Genomic DNA, 16250 nt, shown 5'->3' with positions numbered 1-16250 from the left:
TTCTCATTATCTACATTTACAAATTCAAAGGCAATTAGCCCTGAAATAGTAGAAAGAAATGTTTGAATTTTTATTTCCCATAAAGTTAATATTTTCTTTTTCATTCAAGGGTGACTTTTGTTTCTTTTGAAGAACAGAAGACAAACGTTAAAAAACAAGAAAGCCCCTCATGGGACTGGAGGCTGAAAAGGACCATTATCATGAAACAGAATATTTACTTCCTAGGCTGGTGATTCAAATATTTTTTGAGAGGCTGAGTCTACACCGGCAGGTAGAAAGCAGCCCCTGATCTGTCATCCACGTGTTGAGACTGCCAGCACTGGGATGTCTGGGCTCTGGTATTTTGTTTCTTCTTTTTCTCTTGGCAGCTGCAGCTCAAGCTGTGTGCAATGCTGAGTATTTCTAGAGGGCAGTCTGGTTTGGCTGTTCAATACCAGCCTACAATGTCACGTCAAAGCACTGACAAACCTGCAGCACACCATCTGTTGTGTCCAGCCCGGCTCTGCGGTGGGCTGGCATTCCGCTCGCTCTGTAGTCAGTAGTAGAAGCTCCAATTTTCATCTGAGCCAAGCTTTGGAGCTACCTGTACAGGAGCACCTGTGTTCAGTCAGGTGCTGAGTGGATGTTAAGGAACATGTGAGCTCAAGAAAGGGCTCGAATTCACATCTAAAACATAATCCTGGTGTAGCCTATGTGAAAAAAAAGCCGTTCCAGTTCCAAAGGAATTTTCTTAAAATCCAGTCACTGAGCAGCCATAGGATAGGAGCCAATTTCTTGGATTTTGTTCCTTTATATCAGGATCGCACCACTTTGGTCAACAGGAAAGCTTGAGTTGTGACTGCAGTGCCTGGTTAGGAGGGGAGCTCTGGGAACTTCTCTCCAGCTCTCTTCGCCATCGGTATGGTATGTTCACTGAAGACCAGGCTGTACACCCCTACGCCCAAAATCAAGCAGTATTTCACATGGCTCATCCCAGCTTCCCAAGGGTGAGTAACAGGTTCACACTCTGTGTTGATTTCATAATTGCCTTCAGTTTTATATCAGCAATTAGGTTTCCTTTCCACACATAACTTGTCTTCAGACACACTAACTTGTCAGGAAAATAATTCATTTACAGTGGTATTACTTAGTTCATCCGACTTGCTGATTGTGCCTTATTAATGCCTAGGTACAAGACTGGTTTTTTTCTTCATTCTGACAGGGATTCTTGGCGTCTCAATGAGCAATTAGTTTAAAGAAGCTGTCCTGGGGAGACAGAATTAATACTAAAAAAATCCAAGCCCAAACCTGTAAATCTTCTACATGTTTGGAATTTTGCACATTTTTTTAATTCATTTAAGGATACATTATTAACTAACAATCTTCCCCACGAAACATATCAGCTATTAAAAAAAGAAAAAGAGTGATAGTTTTTTCTTAAATGTTTTACAAGTTTATTTTAATAATTTTCATCTAAAGTAAAAATATAACATCATAATCCAAGAGCTCAAACAGTGTCCTGTTTAACAGATGATGCTTCAAGAGTTGTTGGGTTTTGTTTGTGTTGCTTGGGTTTTTTTTTCATAGAATGACATTTTCATAAAGAAATTTCCTGAAGCATAATTATCACAGGAGTTTCCATTTGGACTTTTAAAGAACTGTTGGTGGCTCCAGTTTCTTTTTCTTTTTATTAGAGCTGGTGGGAGCCAAGACTAGGTTATTGGGTTTTTAACGTCTGTAAACTATGCAATACCTTCTGCAGTAGGAAAAATAAATAAGTAACAGCAATGCATGAAGACATTATATGTAACATGGCCCAAACTAGTATCTCACTAATGTGTATGTAACCTACTTTATAGAACCATATCTTAACCAGGCTAAGGGCTTAATTATTATTGATTAGTTCTGCCCACTGTTCCAATATCGGTTGTTATTGAAATAATCTCCATGTCCCTCATTAAACATGCATCTGTTTCCATGGGAATGCATTTTTAAATAAGAAGTGCTCTTTGAATATTATTGGTTTCACTGGTTGTTCAGGCACTTGGTAGTGTGGTCGCCCAATCTGTCATAGTTAATCAACTCGCATCTCTTAACACTGGCTGCAGTTATCAATGAGTTGAGGATTAATATTCTGGGCGAAGCAGATGATAAATCATTTGTATATAATTAGTGTACAGCAAGGTTACAGCTGACATGAATTTTTATCTTAATTATGAGAGAAATTTGTTCCATTAATTTAATTTAGTTTGCATGAGTGGCTAGACACCTAACAAAGTTAATCTTACACCTGTCATTACAACATTAAAGAGAGTCTCATTTTCAAGCTGTAGACACAGATACTCTAGCATACAAGGATAATGTTGCTCATTCTGATGTGAAAATAGATGATCGTAGACAGAAGATACAGAGCCTACTCTTTTTAAAGTCTTCCCAAAGGATTTATGTGCGAATATTACAGAGATTCAAACCCGGTTACCACTGTACTGAAAAGACTAATTTGCCTTCAGTCTTCCTTCTGTACTTCCTCATGAAAGAAGCATGCAGTACTTACAAAAAAAGGGAAAGATTTCCCCCTTACTTTTATAGATACGTGTTTTAATTACTTTAACTATATACACATAGTTAACGTGTGACAATGCCATAGCACTTGTATGACATGATATCTGCATTAATGGCAATGAGTGAGGAAATATGTGCTGCCTGCAATCCAGCCTTCATATTTATATGAAAAAGAATTATTCATAACTTCATCTACTACACAAATGGCAATTATGCAGGCATTTCTGAGGTTTCAGCACACTGAGTAAACCTAAATTCTGTGTTAATTATCCAAGCAATTATCAAGTCTGATAAATCATACATGATTGATAGATAAGGTGGGGCTGTTTGGGTAACAGGATATGGTGTTAGTTATTTTGCTGATAATTAACCAAGCACCTAAATGAAAGAAGACTATTTGTGGCATCCCTTATAAAAATGTTTATCTTTATAGATTTGTTGATTATAGTTATTTTATTCTGGTAGGATGACTTCGGAAAAAGAAAAGCCAATACCCGAGTCTTTTTACAGCTAATGAGATGAGACTGAATACAGTGGAGACAGAAATATCACTGAAAATTGCATTCTGCAGTAGCTCAAGTCCAAATACATATTTGTAATACAAGCCACAGTCTCCTTCACATTTGCAGCATAAAAATAACCCTCGAACAGAAACATTAATTGAACAGTAACTCAGATTAATGTTTTGTAATATTAGTTCACAATTATTACTCTCAGCTAGGGTCAAGAAGTATATAGTTGGATATTCACAAAGAAATGACTGATTTAAAAACAAAGAGCTCTAATGGAATTCAATAGTGCTTTTCAGTCATTCCAGTTGGCATCTCTATTACCTGAAATGATTCACAGTCCATTATGGGAGCTTCCATGCTAATAGAATGTCTATCTTCTGTAATACAGACACATCAGGGCACTAACTGAGAATCTGTCACAATGAATTTCATCTAGATTTCACTTCATCTCTTCATGGACTGTAAAATTTGCTCTTGTACAATGCCTAAATTTACTGTGGGTAATTGAGAGAGATCTATAGATGCGGCACACGGTAAAAAGCATTTTTCCAAAGATCTATTGTAAATTGTGTAGATTTGGTTCAGCTGGGAAAAGATTATGAAGTGCTGGACACTGGTCTCTACTAATTAAATGTTTTTGGTGAGCTCTGAAAATATTTTGAATGGATCATGGTGAATAGAAAAGAGAAAACAGCAGCCTAGTTAAAATGTCTTTCTTGCAGCTAGAAAGGCAATGAAAAAGCTTTTGAAATTTAAGAAACCCCAAAAAGACATAGGCAAATGAGGGAAAGTAGGCTCCATTACCCCTTGTAAGACTTATGGATCACACCAAGTAGACCTATGATATTTTTTATTTGTCTTGTGTTTACATAGTGCAAAGTGGGATATTATCCACTTAATCTGACTTCCTTTAGTTCTTTAGAAAATCCTCCTTAAGCAGGGCAGGCAACTCCATCTTATTTTTGTGACTGAGATGATTCATCCTAACTGAAAATGTTGCTGTTAAGTTCTATGCATGGACTGTTGATAAAAAATTAAAATAACGTTTAATGCGTGGGTCATTTTTTTTCCCAGCTGAATACTTGCTGCTCTGCTCAGGAAATAGTTATGCTGAGCATTTTCAACCATTTCTGTCTCTCTCTCTCTTTTTTTTTTTTTTTTTTTTAATTGTACTTGTTTCCATTAAAAGCTAAACAAAATTATTGGTATCCTTACTGATCACAGACTCTAATATTTGTTAGCCAATTACAATTGTGATATATTCTATAGCTTTTTTCCTAAGCAACAAACAGAATAATAGCATCACGCTCCACTGCAAGTGAAGTGATCTCAGCCTTTACATTAGGAGAAAATCAGAATGGTATGACTGCAGTTCATTACTGAAATAGGTAACTGATGAACTGAAAAGACAAAGGGCATTGTTAAATGAAATGTCATTATTAGAGCTGCTCATGTTTAACAAATGTACTGTAAGTTAATTCAGTGGTGTTTTCTCCAAAGTTCTCTGTAGGATGTTCACTGTTCATGTTTATGTTCTTCACATGTTCGAGGTATTTTTATTTTCTTTGTGGAAACAATGCTAACTAAATCTTAAATAAATGCCAGTTAAACTGTTGCAAAAAATGATACATCAACTTCTGTCCAAGGTTTACCTCTGGAGCTATTGCTCACCCAGTGATCTCTGAAAGACAAGCTCTTTTGAATACTTTTAAATGCTTATTTACATTATGTTTGAAAAAATGCCTTGTTTTCATTGAAGGAAAATCGAAGGCAAATTCTGAGTTTCATGGGGAAAAGATATAGTCTTTACGTTCCAATTCAGCAATCTATGACTATGCAACAAAGCACTTTGGCACGTGTTTAATGTCAGGACCTGAAGCATCTGTTTTAATATGTTGCTGAATTGGGGCCTTAAAGCACAAGCAGAATCTTGGACCTCGTATTTTAAGAGCTGTGTAAAAGTGGTGTTCTGATATTAAATAAAAAACATATCATACTTTCAGCATCTGTGGGAAACTGTTTGCATTGCCCCAGAGGTGATAAAAATAATTTATGGACCTCAGTATTTTTCACAACAAGGAAATGACCTCAGCTTTGGCAATCTGAGGTAGTTAGTGAAGCTTTTCTGCTACATTTAAGGATTTACATGAGCTACATATTCTTTGACCTGTATTTTAGATTTATTGGCAGATACATAAGTTACAGTAAATAACCTAAAAAGCAACTGATGCTCTGTGCATTTTGTGCATGGACTGATTGACAGATTAAGAACGGCTGCTTCTTCACAAGTGATTGAGACTTGTGCCCTCGCTTGTTATAAATATGACTGCTGGCGTGTCCTGCACATTTTTAACCAAAAATTTTAATATAACTGGAGGATTAAAAGCATATTCAGACTATAGTATGTGTAAATATGAGCTTGAAAAGAAAATATGTAGTTATGCGTGCTATAAGGGCATTCAAACTCTTGAGAGAAGCCTTGAAGCCCTCTCTTCTCTGGGCAGTCCCACTGGCTTGATACGTCCCACGAACAGGACTTTAGAGTCCAAGTCTGTGTTGCAGAACATTAATGGTCCAAAAGAGGTGGACAAGAAAGGTTTCTCTCCTTCTGCTGTCACACTATTGACATTCAGATCAGCATTGTTAATAGCTGAGGGCTTCAGCCAGAGCCTGCTACTGTCTTGAACAGGTTTTGAAATGAAGCTCTGGGCCTCGAGTGCTGTATGCAAGGCACTCTTTGAGTGCTTTGCATAATCATACAGGATTGAGTAATTACCTTGGTAAGTGATGGAGGGAGAGTCATGCTGGGTTTCCTCAGGTGGATCAAGCACTGAGAAGTAAATAAGGGAAATAGTGTATTTGATGGTCTGGCATCTGATTGGAAATCACAAACCCCAGAAGAATATTTTTTTCAAGACACTGCTATGGAACTAGGCTATTAATGACATTAGGTAGATATCCCTAATATCTTTCCAGCCCTTTTTCACTTTAGGCAAGGAACTTAAAAGTTGCAATCAAATATCTCTACTGACATCTCCATCATTTGCCTGCTGGAAATCGGAAAACAAACAGCCCCCACTCCCATACTTCCACCAGAAGTAAGATTAATTTGAAGTGTAAGGCAGGACTGTAAAACTTTACTCTCAATCTCTTTGTTCCTGTGGCTTTAAACTGACATCTTATTAACCGTTTAACGCAGCTTTTCTGTGGTAAAAAAAATTGACATTATAAAAGTTTTAAAGCAACCCATGGCGATATATCTTCATTCTCTCAGATGTAGCACAAGATACATAATAAAGAATAAAAGTTTACTCACTTGAAACTGAGCTTGATCCTCATCTGTTCAGCTATGCATAGGTTTTAAATACAGATGCAAGAAAGAAATTATAACAATCTCTCTGTTCTACTGTTTCTATGACCAAAAACATGACAAACAAAATAAAGATGACTTGGATTACAAACAGCTATGGATGAATTAATATTTTCTGCTACCTGAATGTGCCACGGGTGATCTGTGCACTGGAAATGAACCTTGCACTGCTTGAATATGCACGGAGCTCTATGAGCTCTCTGCAGCGACACCATCCAGCAGGCAAAACACATTTTCTCGATTTCCACCCATTTGTTTAACTTCACTGCCATCTCCTGTTAAAGAAGGGAACGTGTAGCGCAGGCCCGGGAAATATCTGTGATGTGCCCAGGTATCGATTGCCATAGCACTTCTCACTCTTCCACATTTTAATGTGCTGTAAAGAACCGGAGGGAAATATTTGCCCATAAGGCTTGTATCCCACGGGACACTAGGCTACCTCTACTATTGTCGGGAGCTCTTCTAATAGACTAGAAGGTGCTGTGTTCCTAATAAATTAGGCGTTAAAACGGCCACTGACCAAACCTGAAGCAAGCCTGGCCCCTAGTACAGATTGCTGCTTGATGCCATCCTGTGCATGTTTATACCCCGCCCAAGGGAGCGTTTTGTTGCCATCACATCTTGCGAAGACGCCAGCAATACCATCCTAAGTAATGCCATCATTCTTTGTGCACGCTTCCCCTTCTGCATCTTCCTCCCCCTCTTGCTCTAGAGAGAAAGCTTTCCTCATGTTCCTTTTCAAAGTACTGTTGCTCTATGTTCCTTCAAACAGATCCTGGAAAATCCCATCTCTTCCACTGAGCTTTAAAGAACTTGGAAGAACAGCTTGAAAAGTAATCAGTAATTAGAACATCTCTCATTCGGTGCAATGGAAGCGCCAGCAGTTTATTAGGCAGAGAGGACGGGACCAGATGGATCATCAGCTCTTGTCATTCAGTATGTCAGGTAGTTCCTTCCACTCTAATTACTCAATGTTGGCATTTTCACTGTATTTAACAAATAGAAGTACTCAGCATGGGTAATGGGTTGCATCCAGAAAACAAAACAAGACAAAACAGGGCTATATATAAAGACTATGAATTAAAAAATAGAGTTTGATTACGGAATAGAAATTAAAAGTGGAAAATATTCTACCACTGTTGGGTGTAGTTAGAGATAGAAAGCCTGTAAAATCCTGACATTTTCTGTTACTTCCTATGTTTGCTTATCCAGCTTTCACTTAATGACTTCATTCTTTGGCCTGATTCAACATAAAGCAACAAAAACCTTTGACCTCGGTAGGATTTGGATGAAGCTGTCATTAAAACTACTGCACACGCTAAAGTGATATTTGAAGATTAACCTAAATACTGTGTTTAGATAGTTAATCTGATGGCCTTGAAAGGTAAATGATGCTATTACGCAGTTATATACATTTATTACAAATAGTATATTTTTCCTTTGCAGTGTCAGAGATAGGCTCTTGGCAGAAGCATGTTACTAATCTAGCATTAACTCTTTCCCCATAGCAACACCTCCTATCTCCTTGCTTTTCTGATTCTTTTTTTAAATTACTAAAATGCTTGATAATCAGTACTGCTGTAGAAAAAGCAAGATACAGTCTCTCTCCCCTTATGCTTTAGCAATAAAATTGCAATTCAGTCCTGATCGCAGAATATCTGCTGCTATCAAAGCTAAGTTACGAACTATGTGGCAGAAAAAATGTAGCTTGGTTTTCATATACTCTATTAAGTGTAGACCTGGCAGTTAGAAAAATCTTATTTTGCCTTATAAATGGAGTGAATTTGATATGGAATTCAGTGAAAAAGCATCAGGATGGAATACCAACATGCCAGTTCCCAAGTAGAACAACATCCCTCGGGGCAACGAGATTTGTATGAAAAAGTATTATCCAGCATTGGGTTATCTGTTAGCACCAGAGTGTGTTCTGGTGGACAGAATATATTAACAGTCATACTCGTGTCCACATTGCCTGAAAAACCTCTGTATGAGACATGGAACAAAAATCTCTTAAAATTAAAGAGTTAAGTAAAACACTTTGGAAAGAGGTTAGTCTAGAGCTGACCACGGCCAAAGGCAAGATATATGAGGTTTTTTCTTTATGTTTTATTTCTCTATAAAGTGTTTAAAATAATTGTTCTGCCTCTAACTCTTTCACCATGCACCACTTCTTTTCTTTGGTTACTATTATGAAACAAGTAGATGTTGTCCTATGAACATCCACTCTTTTGCAGAGCCACCCAGCACCTATGCAGGCAGACTTTCGTAAACCAGGATCTCTTCAGAACTGGCTCAACATCTGAAATTCTGGCTCAACATCTGAAATTCTGCCCCTGCTGGCAAGTTCATGGGAAATTGCTGGGACTTCTGATTTAGTGCATGGCACGTGAGCTGCTGCTTGCCGTCTCACTTTGGAACTCCCAGTTCACTTCATCTTACTGAAAGCAGACTTGGCTTTTTCTCTCTCCCAGAGACCAGCAGAGACCTGTTTTCTCTGCACAACGGTGAAGCATGCTGCTCCACTTCATACACACGTACAGAAATAAAGGCAGGCGACTCCTGATGTGATGTTCTGAAATAGCATATGCAGCTCATTTCATCTTACTTGCTAAATCAAAAAACTGCAGGATTTTTTTCTGCTATACAAATGGAGAAGTATAGCAGAAGGATCACCGACAAGGCAGCCAGCTAGGGAAGCAGAAACTGACAAAAAAAGAAAATGCATTGTCAGATTTTTCTTTAAAAAGCAGTAGAAAGGGAGCTGGGAGAGAGTCTAGCCAGAAGAGATGAAAACAGAGAAGTGGCTTTAAACTTAGTAGAGCAATAGTCAACATAAAAGGTAATTATTCTCTCTGTGGAAGTTATAGTCCCTGAATTAAAGGGGGCAACTGCATCTTCCCCTAGAAGCAGTTACTGGATTCGGTCATTTCTGCTCCACACGGACTGTGCAGAACTGCCGATTTGTAGCATTGCTCAGTGCTCACTGCTCAGCTTCCCACCAGCCCTAGGCTTCCCAAAGTGAAAGGAAGTAATTTCTGCTAAGTCCATCTGCAGGGAACGGAAGGGTTTACAGGACAGCATTTCAGTTTACAAAAAGTCTGAATAAAGAGAAGCAACATGTCTCTTCAATCACAGCTCATCACAGCCAGGGGTATGGTGCTAAAGGAGTACCGGCAAGTTCTAAGAGCAGGACCAAGAGACAGAAAGGTGGAAGAGGTTATATTCCCTACACAGAGGCAGATTTTGGAGAGAAGAAGTAGTTGCACACCTATTTCTTGTGCTAAGCAAAAGTAACACAGATGCCAAGAAAGAGGGCAGCAGCAATGGGAAGCAGAGCTTGCTGGAGCTTTTAGTGCTTGCTTTGTGAATGAGCTGCTGCCATTCCGAACACACTAGATTGGACAGTGTAGGGGATAACCCAGGTGTTTGTGCATTTCTAGGAACTTTCTTCCTAATTTCAAAAGTCGTGGAAGTTACAAGGCATCCTTTTCCACCTTTGGTTTCTAGAAGGCATAGTCACTAACAAAAGGGCATGCTTTGGGGATATGCAGTGTAACTCCAGACCTACTACTTCCAGCCTTTCAAACTCACAAGAATATAAACTACTGGAGACAGTGGAGAAATTGCTAGGAGAATTCTACAACAAAAAGACCTCATTAGCCTTGAACTATAAAAAAATCCAACACAGTCACTGGAGTCAGCCAAACTGCTGCTTTTGAGTTGACTGATAAGAAAAATGCTAACAAACTTGGAGGTAAATCTTTGTCCTAAGTGGCCCTGCATAAAGGATGTGAAGCTGTGTAACAAGGCATTGCCAATTCTCCCTATTTTTGTTATGGGCCTTCCAATATTTGGTGCTTGTTTCAAGCGCAGCTCCTGGAATCAAGAGATTAGGTGAAAGTCTCTGTTTTAATTAAGAAACAAACAAGAAAGGTTTTCTTCATTATGTGGTTGCTGGAAACAAAAAATATCTCCGAGGGTGCAAAAGCCAAAACAGCAGAGAGAAAAACCTTCATACTGATATATGATTAAGCTATATTGAATCACCTGATTTAAGTTGATTACATTACTTATGGAGACTGAATTTTTAATGTTCACTGTTTAGTAACACTGATGATGCCAAACCCAAGAGAAGATTTCTTTTTTAAATGACCCGTGCTTTAACTAGCAACAGAACAGCTTCAGAGAGATCCAAGCTCAAGTCAGTTGATTCCTTTGTGATAGCACTTGTGAAGGAAAAAATGTCAGGTAGCACCGATAGCTGATGTTACCTGTATGACGGCAACTAAGCAGGATATACAGTATAAAGACAGAGCACGAATCCCCAGCTGTTTCCAAACTGAGTTCCCACATGACTGACATTAGATGCAAAAGATAATGTTAATAGTATCACTCTGCAGCACACAGAAAAGGAAATAATCTTGTCTGGAACATGTAGATCTGCCAAAGAGGAATCTCCGCCTTCTGGCATGCGACATCCGATTTTTGGCAAGACTGAATTGCAGATATCTGATGCTAAAAGCAAGAACCCTCACTGAAGTTGACTCTCAGTTGTAAACAGTATACACCTTTCTGGCCACAATGGGCATCTGGTCTTCCCTCCGAAAGGACAGAAAGCTATCAGGAATCAGTGGAGGCTGCTTACTGTCTCTGCACGAGACAGCTTCTTCCAAGCTGCAGAGAGCCCTGAATTTGATGAACCTTCACTGTGAATGGAACCCTACTAGGCTGCCTTTTAACAACTGAGCTAGAACCTGGGTCTTCTGGACTTGGGTCTCTCTTGCCTTCTATTTTTGACTTCTTGCCCTCTAAGAAGCTTTAGAGGTCTTGTACAAATTGGAAGCTTAAGCTTTTGGAGCTGTAACTGTTTCCTCCCTCATTCTTTTGGGCAATAACGGACCTTTTTTCTAAGTTACTGTTTAGTATGAGTGATTTTTCTCTGACTCATGAACTACTGCAACCTTCCTCAGTATTCCTCACTGCACAAAACAGTAGACTTGCCACTCGGTGTTTCTCCTACAGAGTGTTCCACATTGAAAAAAGCTTACCACTTTTAGATGGCATCACAGGCTGCTGGGAGATGGTGGGAGGAAGCAGGACATATCACTTTTCTTTCAGAATAATCACCATACATTATGTGCAGACTTATTCAGACATGCTGCCCAATTTTATGCTAGGCGATATTCTGATTATTATCTTTACACTTTGGAGATGCAACATTTTATTGTCTTATTAAATCAAAGATTAAATCAGTATTATGAGGACCAGGTTCACATGATAAATTAAAAAATAAGCTGGTAATTATATGACCATGTTCTTAATGAATTATATACTTGAGTCCCACATGACAGTTAAGAACATCCATGGTTCCCACATTCTTGACCTTTGTCTAATTTTTGCCAAGGTATCCTGAGGTTTAGGGGTTTGCACTGCTTTTGAAGTGTGAGAGAGTTTGTGCAAACTAGAGCCTTAGAAAACCAGTTCTTCACAGACCAAGATTCCAGAAAGTGTTTTCTAAGCTTATTATAATTACTGCTTTTATTAATTCTTAACTAAACTCACATTAACTTGCTTTTGAACTTTAATCAAATGTGTGCTTTCATCATTGTGAAAAAGAACCTATTCAGAAAAATCATGTATTTTATTTGTTAGCACAGTCAGGTTCAATTTGTGCTGAAATCAGCTATGATTTGCCAATAATAGTCAGGTTAAGATCCATCCTTTTTCCTTACCTCTGAATAGCTAGAATGGTAAAAGGTAATTCTTTTTTCTTAATAATTGCTTCTGTGGAAAAAGAAAATCTTTGAAGGGACAGCTAAGCCAAGTTTCTTGAACACGGTAAGAAAACACCTGGATCACACACAGAAAAACCTTGAAATGCCCAGTGCAATAAAACTTGGGACTACATTTCATAGTGCCCATGAAATCAGCTCCAAAGCCTCCTAAAAAAATGGCTCAGAACAATTCAGAAAATGTTCAATTCAAATTACAAGAACTTCTCAGTTATTTAAGGGATAGTGGAGATAGGGTCACTGTCAGCTCAGATGTGTTTTTAGGAAGTTCACTTTTGTACTTCTTACGCATAACTGAATAATGAATTAAAAGATATTAAAACAGGCTTTATATTAATATTAAAAGATATTGAGACAGGCTTTCCAAAATACAGGCTGTACACCACGAATATGTTTTCTAATGGCAGCAGAATATAGTGATGTGCCTGGCGTCACCAGATGGTGCTCTTCCACCAATCTTCGTGTAAGATTTGATTCTTAGAAAGCTCTGTTGTTCTAATGGCGGGTTCGGATTATGCCAGAATCCACGGCTTAGAAGTAGTCTGAAGGTGGAAGGAGTAGAGTGAACCATAGCAAAGTTTGGTTTTCATTTAGGGTTAAGTTGCAGTCAGGCTGAAATTCGTAAAAAGCATTGCTCTGTGGGACTGTTTCACTTCAGATTGCATACATGTATAAATTATTCAAGTTAAACTTGATGCCTACCCAGACAGTAGACAGCTAATTTTTTTCTGCAGGCAAGCTGCATTGTAAAGCAGCTTGTAAGTGGATATCTTAAAGGTGTGTTATTAGTGTCATAATGAGACTTTAGTGTAAAATAAAGATGGAGGATTGGAAAAGTTAACATTTTTCATCCATTTTTTTTTTTCCCGGGAATAAAGGCTGTAGATTATTTTAAACGTAATGAAGTGAAATAATTGTTGATGCAGTGCTTGTAATTCACAGAAAAGGCAAAATCCTGTTTACTTGAATAAAACAGCAACCAGATAAGTGGGAATGTCTTTGTTACTTTGCAGGCCTTGCCACTCAGTCTTCAGCCTATTTTCCTTTTTGCTTAGCTCTGTTCAAGGCTAGATTTCAAGTGCTCACCTTGTGTCTCTATTTCTGTCTCTTCACCCTCTACATCACTGATACTTTATCTTGCTCCTCTTACTACTTCTCTGCCTTTTCAATTCTCATCGCAAAAATTGACATGGAAGAAGAAGAGCCAACGAAACTCCTCCATTTTAGATCGTCTCTCTCTTGGGAATGAGGTGTACCTGAGAGAAGCCTGCTACTGTTTCAGATTATCTGGCTCCATTGGAGAACTTAACTGTTCATTCTTACATCTATTTTAAGTGAAGGATGTGCCATACTATTATCACACATAGAAGGTAAAGTCTAAATCCATATATTTTGCCCAAAAAAGCCACAGTGAAAACATATAGCTCTCTGCTCCTTTGTAAGGATTTTTTCCAAGACAGCCAGTAATCCAGCAACCTATATTCTTTTGTTCTCAGAACATCAAATAAATCTTAAAGCGTGATTCTGTTTGGAAAAGTTTTACCTTTTGAAAATATAAGTTCCTGGGCTTTTTGTTTTCCAACAATTCCAAATCAGATTTGCTCAGTTTAAATATAAAAATGAAACAAAACATTTCTTCCCAGTGCTACCATCACAGACACAACTGCGATCTGAAATTTAATATCCTGGCCCAAATCGAGGACTGCATGATGCTCTTACAGCACAATTGTTCTCATTTTCTTTGTACCTTCTTAGGTAAAGGCTCGATGACTCAGACTTAATTAGTTGTTCCACGGATGATACGTGAGTCAGAAAAAGCCTCTTTATTCTCCCATCGATTAATTTCTCTGGACTGTAACAGCTACAGACGCACTGAGACTTTCAGAAGAGAAGATGTGTAACGGCACTGTCCTGAACAAACTTTACTGTGGGTAATTGCTCTGTGCCAGGGTGTACTGTGCCTGCCCTTGCCTTGACTTTGCAATGTAACTCCTCAGTAGCCTGATTTTCAAGGAGGGCACAGTAGGCACTCTCTGAACATCAAGCCTCTTATAAAGTTTCTCAAAAATCGAAGTACCCAAAATGAGTAGTTCATTGAATATTCTGACCAGTCTTCCAATGTTGTGGCCAAAATCATGACGCTGCAAAAGTCTGGTAAAAACTTCAGTATTAATCCGATAGTTGGTTACAAAAGTATCTTATTCTCCAGACAGACTGCTATGGGAGAGCTAGTATAGATGAAACCGTAAGGAGGACCAGCCACCAATTTTGTCAACTTCTGTCATGTAGACCATGAGGGAGCTGTGGGGTTTTTTCTTACCAGAATGGCAGCATTTTCACTATTGGACCGTCTTGTCCTCTACAAATTCCACAGGCCATAACAACTTTCCTCCTCTTCCTGCTTAAAAAAGGAACTCTTGTGTGGCCCTTTGCTAACTACATCACCAAGAAGGTGACCCTGAACAGGAGCTTCTTCTGTTTTCTTATCCATTACTCCCACCTGTTTCACCTGTGTTCACATTGGGTTTGGTTGGGATGAACTTACAGCTTGGTGAGCTAAAAATGTTCGTGTTAATATTGCCAATCTTAATAAAACAGTATTAACAATGACACAAAAATAATTTTCAAGAAAAACGTCTTTCTATCTCCCTGTATGTTTTAAACTACTAAATGCTGAGACTAGGAATCATTCCAAGGAGAGACTAGATAGGATCTTGGCTGGAGTGTACCTTCAAGATGTCATCAATGGATGTGATAGCGAGCATGTTTAAAACATCACTATTTAATGTTAGATGTGACTGCTGAAAGGGCACTTTACTGTTTCTTGCAAAACATATCAGCCTGTTTGATGGGATGCAATGGTCTGCTGCAGCCTCCAACACAATGGCTGTTGTAACAGGTCTGTGACTTTTTCATTTCACAGTGCAGAGTCTCACTTCCACCGATGATAACTGGGAATTTGCAGTTGCCTACTGAATGGTTCATATTACTTCTCAAGCAATAGATGAAGGGGACCTGAATAACTGTAAGGAGATGGGATACTTCCAAGAGAAGAAATAAAAAAGAAGAGCGAATGTACAGAGGAAGATATTGCTGCTGTGCCTGGCAGTACTGCTGATTCCAGAAAGCTAGATGAAAACCTTCATGGCAGGAATCACTTCATTAGGGACCAGGATGGAAGTGATCTCTGTGCTAGAGCTGCCAGGCAACAAAATGAGTTGAAAACGGACCTCATCCAAGATATGAACCACAGAAAACAACGCAAAAATTGACACTGACTTTGGAAGGTTTGTGTTCAGTCCCCTACAGATGGCTTCGGCTTCTCCTGTAACCAGGAATACAACTCAGAAGATGGAGTCATGGCATTACTGAGGTCTACAGTCCTATCCAATCACTGGGATCCTTTCCATCTACTCCAAGATCTGTCCATGACACTTCGTTTTATGGTATACATAAAAGAACATTGTACCCTAACAAAAAGATGCTGTACAAAGGACCATTGCGCAGTGAGTTATACTCACTTTATTTTATCTATCATACAGAATTTATGGAAATAAATCTGTCTTTTAGGCCTTCTAGCACAGAGAACATTGGAAAATTACTTGTCTATCTATTTATTTATCTAACTGTTTATCTAACACCCAACAAAGAGTGAAGCCCTTGCGGTTGCTGCTATAACCCCATTTCACTATTTCATTCTTGTTATGAGAAAAAACAAATACGTGCTAAAGGATACAGTGAAACCTACTGCTACATTTTCAGTGGTGACCAAGTCTGATGTTGTCAGAAATCCAGACTGAACAGCAAAATAAATCACATAGTTACAAAAAAGGGGAGGAAACTCTTTAGCTTCATGGGGTCAAGATTAATGAAACTGAAAAACCAAGACAGGATTGTTCAAAGCAGCTGCACCAAGAGCCAGAGCTTACTTACCTTCACAGATCAAAATAGAGCAGGGAAAAGGAAAAGAAGACTAAAGCTAGAGATTTGCAAGCACAAAATCTAAAGATCTGAAGGAAGGAAGGGTTTTCTTTT

The sequence above is a fragment of the Leptosomus discolor genome, chromosome 5, assembly GCF_034619465.1.
Source record: "Leptosomus discolor isolate bLepDis1 chromosome 5, bLepDis1.hap2, whole genome shotgun sequence".
In the NCBI taxonomy this organism is placed as follows: domain Eukaryota; kingdom Metazoa; phylum Chordata; class Aves; order Leptosomiformes; family Leptosomidae; genus Leptosomus; species Leptosomus discolor.
The sequence above is the reverse complement of the archived record's forward strand: the minus strand, read 5'-3'. Positions refer to the sequence as shown.